General features: G+C 39.0%; 1 pseudogene; it reads left to right on the top strand.

Moving 5' to 3' along the window:
• Nucleotides 1-416: 416 nt before the first annotated feature.
• LOC125157917 (cell division cycle-associated protein 3-like) lies at nt 417-1,185 on the top strand (annotated as a pseudogene).
• Nucleotides 1,186-11,032: the final 9,847 nt, after the last annotated feature.

The following is an 11,032-nucleotide window of genomic DNA, read 5'->3' on the forward strand; positions in this document are numbered from 1 at the left end:
AGAGAAGGACAGATATCATATGTTTTCACTCATATGTGGACCCTGAGAAACTTAACAGAAGACCAAGGGGGAAGGGAAGGGGAAAAAATAGTTACAAACAGAGAGGGGGGGAGGCAAACTACAAGAGACTCTTAAGTGCAGAGAACAAACTGAGGGTTGAAGGGGGTGGGGGAGAGGAGAAAATGGGTGATGGGCATTGAGGAAGGCACTTTTTGGGATTAACACTGGGTGTTGTATGTCAGCGATGAACCATGGGAATCTACCCCAAAACCCAAGAGCACACTTTACACACTGTATGTTAGCCAATTTGACAATAAATTATATTTTTTAAAAAAGTAAACAAGTAGAATAAGTGATAATTTTTAAAGACTACTCACAAAGGATAGACCAGGACCACCTTATTCCTCTTGGCTGAGATGGCGACAGCCAAGAGTACCCCAGTCAGTTTGGCACCTCTACTGCACAACAAATTTCTGGCCCCAGTGGCAGATTCCCCTGCACCCTGCCCCTGCCATTCACCTAGTGCTGGCATCCTGTGCTCTCCCATCCAGGACCAAGACTCAGATCCCCACTCGTCTACCCTTGGCTTTTCATGGACACCTATGAAGACCAGCGGTGGAGAGCTCTCAAGCCCACTGGTCAAACAGCTGAGTGAAGTATTTGAGAACAAAGCCCCCAAATCAAATCTTCCCCCAGAGTCTGTTCTGCCTCTAGAGTCAACTTCATCTTCTGAATTGGACTTACCTCTGGGCACCTAGTTTTCCCTTGAGGACCAGATGCCACCTTGGAGCCAGATTGGGCTCCCCTACAAGCAAGTGTTCTCCAAGGAAGAAGCATGACAGCCCTCAGAAACCCCCATGGTAGGCCAAGTGTCAACAAATCCTTGAGAGTTCCTGAGACTTGCTGATCTTCAGGATCTAAGCATAATAGATGGAAAGCAAATGGCAAGATACTAGGGAGATCCACCCTCACCATCCTAGAGGATTAGAACTTCCCTGGAACTCTGACACTACAACAGGGTAAATGGCTTCCACCCCTACCCCCCCAAATGAAAATACTAGGGCACTAAAGGAAGGGGTCATTCTGGGAACTAGATGACTTCTGGAAACTTGAGGCCAAGTGTGGGAGCAGGGCCAGGACCAGGACAAGAAAAATAAGCACTTTAAAAACTTGGTGAAGAACTAGGCTGTGTGTGGCCCTAGCACTGGGTTCACCAGGGGCCTAGTGATATTGTGTCCTCTCAACCCCTTCTTTCTCTGGGAGACTGGAAAGGGTCATTGTCTTTGAATCCCCCTAAACTACCAACTCATCAACTGAGCTCTTTCTTGGGCTTTCTTTGTGTCTCATGTGTTTCTTGTATATTGAAGAAAGTGATTTAAAAAAATTTTAATGAAAATTATCACCAGTCCTTCAAAAACTATTCCCTAAAAAGAGAAGAGCAGTGATTACTTCCCAACTCATTGTATGTGGCCAGCATTACCCTGATACCAAACTCAGACAATGAAATCACAAAAATACTATAAGCCTATATCCCTTATGAATATGGATATACAAACTAATCAATAAAATACTAGCAAATAAATTCAGCTGCATATTAAAATGATTATACACCACAATCAGGTGTGATTTATCTCAGAAATGCAAGGATGGTTCAACATACAAAAATCAATGTACTAGATTATACACATTAATAGAATGAAAGAGGGAAAATACTATATGATCATCTCAAGTGATACATAAAAAGTATTTGACAAAATACAATACCCTTTTGTGATTAAAAAAAAACACTCAACAAACTAGAAGCAGAAGGGAACTTCCACAAAATGATAAAGGGCATCTATGAAAAATGAACAGCTAATATCATATTTAATGTTGAAAGATTTAGGCTTTCTCTCTACGATCAAGCAAAACACATCTATGGGTCCCATTTCTATACAATATTATACTGGAGGTACTAGACAGTGAAGAGAGAGAGAGAGAAAGATATAGAGAATGAATAGAGAGAAAAAACAGTCATCGAGATTGAAAAGAAAAGTAAAACAATCTCTATTTGTAGATAACATGATCTTATGTACAGGAAACCCTAAAGATCCCACAAGGAAAAAAAAACAAGAAATAATTAACTAGTTAAAGAAAATTTCAGGGAACAAGATTAATATACAAAAACACATTCCACTTCTAAAATACCTGAAAATGAAATTAAGGAAACAATCTTATTTACATTAGCACCAAAAAGAATAAAGTACTGAGGAAAATAAATTTAATAAAAAAGTATAAAAGTTATATCTGAAAACTACAAAACATTGTAGAAAGAAATTAACAAAGATCTAAATGAATGGCAAGAGGTTCCATGCTCAAATATTAGAAGACAATATTGTTAAGATAGCAATATTCATCAAAGGGATCCACAGCTTCAACAAAATCCCTATCAAAATCCCAGCTGTCTTTCTGTAGAAATTGGTAAGGAGAGGCTAAAATTCATTTGGAAATACAAGTGACCCAAAATATCCAACACAATTTGAAAAAGAACAATGTTGATGGACTCAACACTTCTTAATTTCAAAACTTACTACAAAGCTATAATAATCATAGTAAAAAATACTGTGTGGTACTAGAATAAGGATAGACATATAGATCAATGAAATAGAATTTAGATTTTAGAAACAAAACCTTACATTTAAAGTCAACTTACTTCTGACAAAGGTGCCAAGACAATTCAATGGGGAAATAGCCTTTTCAAGAAACAGTGTTGGTACAACCAGATATCCAAGGACTGTGGACCTTTATTTTATACCATAGACAGAAATTAATTCAAAATGCAAGATAGACCTAAATGTAGGAGCCAAAACTATAAAACTCTAAAAGAGAATGAAGGAGTAAATCTTCTTGACCTTGAGTTAAAATTTTCTTAGATATGATGCCAAAGCCACAGTGACTAAAGAAAAAAAGCAAAACCTTCATACATGTTAAAAAACTGTATGTAGTTCAAAGGATATCATCAAGCATATTGTAAAGATAACTCACAGAATTAGAGAAAATATTTGCAAATCATATATATGATAAAGAATTTATGAGGCACTTGGATGATTCAGTCAGTTAAGTGTCCAACTCAGTTTGGGCTCAGGTCATGATCTCATGGTTTGTGAGTTCAAGCCCTGTCTCAGGCTCTGTGCTGACAGCCTAGAGCCTGCTTGGGGTTCTCTCTGTCTCTCTCTCTCTTTCTCTCTCCCTCCCTCTCCGTTCCTCCCCTCTCGCTCACTTGCTGTCTCTCTCTCTAAAAATAAATAAACATTAAAAAATTTATGTATAAGGGCGCCTGGCTGGCTCATTCGGTCAAGCATCTGACTTCGGCTCAGGTCATGATCTCGCTGTCCATGAGTTCAAGCCCCCCGTTGGGCTGTATGCTAACAGCTCAGAGCCTGGAGCCTGTTTCAGATTCTGTGTCTCCCTCTCTCTCTGACCCTCCCCCATTCATGCTCTGTCTCTGTCTCAAAAATAAACATTAAAAAAAAATTTTAAATTAGGTATAAAATATGTAAAATTTTCTTACAACTCAGTAAAGAGACAAAAAATTTTAAATAGGTAAATGATCTGAATAGACAGTTCTATAAAGATATGCAAATGGCCAATAAACACATTAAAGGATGCTTATTATTAGCCATCAGAGAAATGCAAAACGAAAGCACAATAAGATACTTTATCATGCATCAAGATAGCTATTATCAAAAAGATGCATAATAACAAACATTATTGAATGTGTGGAAAAATTTGAACCCTCATACATTGCATGTGGGAATTTAAAATTATACAGCCACTTTGAAAAATGTTTCAGAGTTTCTCAAATAAAAACATAGAATTACACAATAACCTCACAATTCCACTCCTAAATATATGTCCAAGAGATTTGCAAAACATATATCCACACAAAAGTTTGTACACAAATATTCAGAGCAGCATTATTCATAACAGCCAAAAAAGTGTAAACAACCCAAATGTTTGTCAGCTGAATGGATAATCAAATTGTAGCACATACATGCAATGAAATATTATTCAGCTATTAAAAGGAATGAAGTAATACTACATGCCACACTGTGGATGAATCTTGAGAACATAATGCTGAGGGAAAGAAGTCAGCCACAAAGGACCACTTATTATATGAGTCCATTAATTTGAAATGTTCGGAATAAGCAAATATATAGCTACAGAAAATATATTAGTGGTTACCAAAGACTGAGGAGATGGGTAGGATGGAATGGGAAATGACTGCTAACTTGTATGGTGTTTCTTTTTTGGTTGATAAAAATGTTATTAAACTCTTTTAAGGTATGGTTGCACAGCCCTGAGAATTGAACCTAAATTTTAAATGTGCAAAGTTTATGATATATTAATTATATCTCAATATAACTGTTCAAAATGTATATTGGATAAGCAACCTACAATTCACTTAATGAACATCAACAAAGACAAGGAAAAAATAAGACTATATAGTTTTAACTAGCACAGCTGGTATTCAAAACCATATACGTCTATCTAGTTCTAATATTTATATTAATGACCAATGTGATATAATGCTAAAGAGACGTGGAGCCATAGGAATGACCTAATTGTTTGGCACAGATGGTGTTATGATTTAAAGGTATCTACAGAAACATTTTCATGCAGGTACTAGAAGATGAAAGTTCTGTTATTAAAGTGCCATGCATTTAGGTTAAGTATAACTTTCTCCAAATAGGGTCTTTTGAACAGAAGGACTTTTGTTGAAAACAGTTGCTTATGATAATTTAATAAATTCTAACTTATTAATGTAAAAATCTCTAAACTGTAGTAAAAGCTAGTTTTACTCCTAGTTCTGCCTTTAATTTACTGTACTTTATTGGCTGAGTCACATTACCTCTATGCACCTTAATTTCTTCACTTCTAAATAAACATTGAATGTGATGACCTCAAAAGTTACAAGTCCTATTATAAATAATGCTACAATGAAGATAGAGGTGCCCATATCTTATTGAGTTAGGATTTTAATATTCTCAGATAAATACCCAGAACTGGAATAACTAGAATAGCTGGATTATATGTTCATTGCAGCATCATTTACAATAGCCAAATTATGGAAGCAACTCAAGTGCCCATCGATGGATGAATGGATAAGTAGGATGTAGTATATGAATACACACATGCACATGTGCACACACACACATACTGAAATACTACTTGGACATAAAGAAGAATTAAATCTTGTCATTTGCAACAACATGGTTGGACCTTGAGAGTATTATGCTAATGGAAATAAGTTAGAGAGAAACAGCTTATAATTTTACTAATCTGTAGACTCTAAAAGCAAACATACAAAACAATATGAAAACAAACTTACAGATACAGACAACATATTGATGGTTACCAGAAGGGAAGAGGGTTGGGGCAACTGAAATGTGTGAAGGGATCAATTGTAATGAATGATAACGAAACTTTTCATGCACTTTGTAGTACATACAGATGTGAAATTATAACGTACACCTGAAACTTATATGTTTTTATATACCAATTTAACCTCAATTTAGAAAACAATCACAGGGGGCGCCTGGGCAGATCAGTCGGTTAAGCATCCAACTTCGGCTCAGGTCATGATCTCACAGCTCATGAGTTCAAGTCCGGCGTCGGGCTCTGTGCTGACAACTCAAAGCCTGGAGCCTGCTTCTGATTCTGTGTGTGTGTCTCTCTCTCTTCCCTTCTCCCACTCACACTCTGTCTCCCTCTCAGAAATTAAAAAAAAATAAATAAATAAAATCACAAGTCCCTCCCTCTCTATTAATTCATTGTTTTTACTGACCAAAAGTTATATGCCAGGCATTATGTTACATTCCGGTGTTCATGTGATACAACAAAGACCCCACCCTCATAAAGATTACATTCTAGTAATGGGAGATAGATAATTTACTGTGAAGAAGATAAATTAATTGAACAGAGTGTAACTAGGGTCTACTCTACATTTGGGGGAGGCCTGTCTAAAGAGGTATCATTTGAGATCTAAATGGTAAGGAGGAAGCATCCATGTGAAACATTTGGAGGAACAGCTAAGGTTGTTTCTGACAGAGGAAATAACAACTATAAAAACTCTGAGGTGGGAAGAAGCTTATGGCAAGCCAAGCAGAAAAATAGATGGCCAATATGACTGGAGTGTGGTGTGCAAAGGGTAGAGAGAAAGTGGAGTAGATTGGAGAGCTGGTTAGGAGCCATATTACATAGTCTTGTAAATTGCAGGGACATGTTTAGATACAATGTAGGTTATAATGAATGGGAAACCATTAAGAGGTTATATGAAGGGATATGACAAGATCAGTTTTATATTTTTAAAAACATTACTCAGGCTTCAGTGTGAAAAACATGGCTTGCAGAAAGAAAATAGAAGAGGGACACCAAATGTGGAGACCATTGCCTGCAACACTAACTTAAAATTATGTGCTAACCTGATAGACAAAACTGGTTAATATAACTCTTATATACAGGGTATAACTCTTCAGGACAGAATATGTAATTGGTAAGGAGAAAGTTGATATGACACAAAATAAAATTGCATTCTATATGAAAAGAAAAAAAGTTGGTATATATATATATATGTATATGTATATATATATATATATATATACATATATATATATATATACATACATACACACACACACACACACACACACCTTATATGGGACTCTATATTAATTCATTGGGCTGCCTTTTAGAATATGTGTATCGAGGTAAACTCTAGCCAGAAATACAAAGACAAACATTATGATGATGTACAGTTTTCTGTTTTTAAAATAGTGTTAAATCTTAGACTTGGCAACAAAAGAAGCATCAGTGATACAATTTATCATTTAGTAATATGTTAACATGTCTGGCTAAAGACTAGAGCCTTCATGGTATTGACTGCTTCAGTAAACAAGCAATTAAGTTGGGGAGAAAATATCAGCCCAGCTGGCGTCTATAGAAATACCGGTCCTCAATAGTCATTAGCCAAAATTTCACCTGCTGTCAACAAAACCTTCTAGGGGTAAATCTCAATTGCCTGGAAGATTCACTTTTACGGAATAACTCATAGCCCAAAAATGCTTTACATTCTTACCAGGATAGTAAGAAAAAAAGAAAACTGAAATACCAGTGGCAACAAAAAAAATCTAACAATATTAGGCATGATTTAAAACGCAAGATTTGGCGGCAAGATGGCGGCTTAGGAGGACGCTGGGCTCACCGCACGTCCTGCTGATCACTTAGATTCCATCTACACCTGCCTAAATAACCCAGAAAACCGCCAGAGGATTAGCAGAACAGAGTCGCCGGAGCCAAACGCAGACGAGAGGCCCACGGAAGAGGGTAGGAAGGGCGGCGAGGCGGTGCGCGCTCCACGGACTGGCGGGAGGGAGCCAGGGCGGAGGGGCGGCTCGCCGGCCAAGCAGAGCCCCCGAGTCGGGCTTGCAAAAGCGGAGGGGCCGGGCGGACTGTGTTCCGACAGCAAGCGCGACTTAGCGTCTGGGAGGTCAGAAATTAACAGCTCTGCTCAGAAAGCGAAAAGGCTGGAGGACAAAGGGAGGGAGAGCTGCTGAGCCCCCTGACAACAGAGCTCAGTTTGGTGGGGAACAAAGGCGCTCGCCAGCGCCATTTCCCCCGCCCATCCCCCAGCCGAAATCCCAAAGGGAACCGGTTCCTGCCAGGGAACTTGCTCGCTCCGCGCAAACACCCAACTCTGCGCTTCTGCGGAGCCAAACTTCCGGCAGCGGATCTGACTCCCTCCCGCTGCCACAGGGCCCCTCCTGAAGTGGATCACCTAAGGAGAAGCGATCTAAGCCTGCCCCTCCTGCCCCCGAGCACCTTGCCTACCCACCCCAGCTAATACGCCAGATCCCCAGCATCACAAGCCTGGCAGGGTGCAAGTAGCCCAGACGAGCCACACCACCCCACAGTGAATCCCGCCCCTAGGAGAGGGGAAGAGAAGGCACACACCAGTCTGACTGTGGCCCCAGCGGTGGGCTGGGGGCAGACATCAGGTCTGACTGCGGCCCCGCCCACCAACTCCAGGTATACACCACAGCACAGGGGAAGTGCCCTGCAGGTCCTCACCACGCCAGGGACTATCCAAAATGACCAAGCGGAAGAACTCCCCTCAGAAGAATCTCCAGGAAATAACAACAGCTAATGAGCTGATCAAAAAGGATTTAAATAATCTAACAGAAAGTGAATTTAGAATAATAGTCATAAAATTAATCGCTGGGCTTGAAAACAGTATACAGGACAGCAGAGAATCTCTTGCTACAGAGATCAAGGGACTAAGGAACAGTCACGAGGAGCTGAAAAACGCTTTAAACGAAATGCATAACAAAATGGAAACCACCACAGCTCGGCTTGAAGAGGCAGAGGAGAGAATAGGTGAACTAGAAGATAAAGTTATGGAAAAAGAGGAAGCTGAGAAAAAGAGAGATAAAAAAATCCAGGAGTATGAGGGGAAAATTAGAGAATTAAGTGATACACTAAAAAGAAATAATATACGCATAATTGGTATCCCAGAGGAGGAAGAGAGAGGGAAAGGTGCTGAAGGGGTACTTGAAGAAATCATAGCTGAGAACTTCCCTGAACTGGGGAAGGAAAAAGGCATTGAAATCCAAGAGGCACAGAGAACTCCCTTCAGACGTAACTTGAATCGATCTTCTGCACGACATATCATAGTGAAACTGGCAAAATACAAGGATAAAGAGAAAATTCTGAAAGCAGCAAGGGGTAAACGTGCCCTCACATATAAAGGGAGACCTATAAGACTCGTGACTGATCTCTCTTTTGATACTTGGCAGGCCAGAAAGAATTGGCAAGAGATTTTCAGGGTGCTAGACAGAAAAAATATGCAGCCAAGAATCCTTTATCCAGCAAGTCTGTCATTTAGAATAGAAGGAGAGATAAAGGTCTTCCCAAACAAACAAAAACTGAAGGAATTTGTCACCACTAAACCAGCCCTACAAGAGATCCTAAGGGGGACCCTGTGAGACAAAGTCCCAGAGACATCACTATAAGCATAAAACATACAGACATCACAATGACTGTAAACCCGTATCTTTCTATAATAACACTGAATGTAAATGGATTAAATGCGCCAACCAAAAGACATAGGGTATCAGAATGGATAAAAAAACAAGACCCATCTATTTGCTGTCTACAAGAGACTCATTTTAGACCTGAGGACACCTTTAGATTGAGAGTGAGGGGATGGAGAACTATTTATCATGCGACTGGAAGCCAAAAGAAAGCTGGAGTAGCCATACTTATATCAGACAAACTAGACTTTAAATTAAAGGCTGTAACAAGAGATGAAGAAGGACATTATATAATAGTTACAGGGTCTATCCATCAGGAAGAGCTAACAATTATCAATGTCTATGCACCGAATACCGGAGCCCCCAAATATATAAAACAATTACTCATAAACATAAGCAACCTTATTGATAAGAATGTGGTAATTGCAGGGGACTTTAATACACCACTTACAGAAATGGATAGATCAACTAGACACACGGTCAATAAAGAAACAAGGGCCCTGAATGAGACATTGGATGAGATGGACTTGACAGATATATTTAGAACTCTGCATCCCAAAGCAACAGAATATACTTTCTTCTCGAGTGCACATGGAACATTCTCCAAGATAGATCATATACTGGGTCACAAAACAGCCCTTCATAAGTTTACAAGAATTGAAATTATACCATGCTTACTTTCAGACCACAATGCCATGAAGCTTGAAATCAACCACAGGAAAAAGTCTGGAAAACCTCCAAAAGCATGGAGGTTAAAGAACACCCTACTAACGAATGAGTGGGTCAACCAGGCAATTAGAGAAGAAATTAAAAAATATATGGAAACAAACGAAAATGAAAATACAACAATCCAAACGCTTTGGGACGCAGCAAAGGCAGTCCTGAGAGGAAAATACATTGCAATCCAGGCCTATCTCAAGAAACAAGAAAAATCCCAAATACAAAATCTAAAAGCACACCTAAAGGAACTAGAAGCAGAACAGCAAAGGCAGCCTAAGCCCAGCAGAAGAAGAGAAATAATAAAGATCAGAGCAGAAATAAACAATATAGAAACTAAAAAAACTGTAGAGCAGATCAACGAAACCAAGAGTTGGTTTTTTGAAAAAATAAACAAAATTGACAAACCTCTAGCCAGGCTTCTCAAAAAGAAAAGGGAGATGACCCAAATAGATAAAATCATGAATGAAAATGGAACTATTACAACCAATCCCTCAGAGATACAAACAATTATCAGGGAATACTATGAAAACTTATATGCCAACAAATTGGACAACCTGGAAGAAATGGACGAATTCCTTAACACCCACACGCTTCCAAAACTCAATCAGGAGGAAATAGAAAGCTTGAACAGACCCATAACCAGCGAAGAAATTGAATCGGTTATCAAAAATCTCCCAACAAATAAGAGTCCAGGACCAGATGGCTTCCCAGGGGAGTTCTACCAGACGTTTAAAGCAGAGATAATACCTATCCTTCTCAAGCTATTCCAAGAAATAGAAAGGGAAGGAAAACTTCCAGACTCATTCTATGAAGCCAGTATTACTTTGATTCCTAAACCAGACAGAGACCCAGTAAAAAAAGAGAACTACAGGCCAATATCCCTGATGAATATGGATGCAAAAATTCTCAATAAGATACTAGCAAATCGAATTCAACGGCATATAAAAAGAATTATTCACCATGATCAAGTGGGATTCATTCCTGGGATGCAGGGCTGGTTCAACATTCGCAAATCAATCAACGTGATACATCACATTAACAAAAAAAGAGAGAAGAACCATATGATCCTGTCAATCGATGCAGAAAAGGCCTTCGACAAAATCCAGCACCCTTTCTTAATAAAAACCCTTGAGAAAGTCGGGATAGAAGGAACATACTTAAAGATCATAAAAGCCATTTATGAAAAGCCCACAGCTAACATCATCCTCAACGGGGAAAAACTGAAAGCTTTTTCCCTGAGA

This window comes from Prionailurus viverrinus, chromosome X (assembly GCF_022837055.1).
Source record: "Prionailurus viverrinus isolate Anna chromosome X, UM_Priviv_1.0, whole genome shotgun sequence".
NCBI classification, from domain to species: Eukaryota; Metazoa; Chordata; class Mammalia; order Carnivora; family Felidae; genus Prionailurus; species Prionailurus viverrinus.